This window comes from Sinocyclocheilus grahami, unplaced genomic scaffold, assembly GCF_001515645.1.
Source record: "Sinocyclocheilus grahami isolate Dianchi unplaced genomic scaffold, SAMN03320097.WGS_v1.1 scaffold782.1, whole genome shotgun sequence".
NCBI classification, from domain to species: Eukaryota; Metazoa; Chordata; class Actinopteri; order Cypriniformes; family Cyprinidae; genus Sinocyclocheilus; species Sinocyclocheilus grahami.
The window spans coordinates 10,047-10,439 of record NW_015505961.1 but is presented as its reverse complement, the minus strand read 5'-3'; positions in this window follow the sequence as shown (position 1 = coordinate 10,439).

Genomic DNA, 393 nt, shown 5'->3' with positions numbered 1-393 from the left:
CTGGATGATCAGCTGTGATGTGACGTGACTCTGGACGAACAGCTGAGACGTGACTTAACTCATGACGATCAACTGTGACTTGACTAGACTCATAACTATCAGCTGTGACTTGACTAGACTCATGATCTTAAACTGTGACTTGATTTGACTCGTGATGATCAACTGTGACTTGACTAGACACATAACTATCAGCTGTGACTTGACTAGACTCATGATCTTAAACTGTGACTTGATTTGACTCGTGATGATCAACTGTGACTTGACTAGACTCATAACTATCAGCTGTGACTTGACTAGACTCATGATCTTAAACTGTGACTTGATTTGACTCGTGATGATCAACTGTGACTTGACTAGACTCATAACTATCAGCTGTGACTTGACTAGACTCAT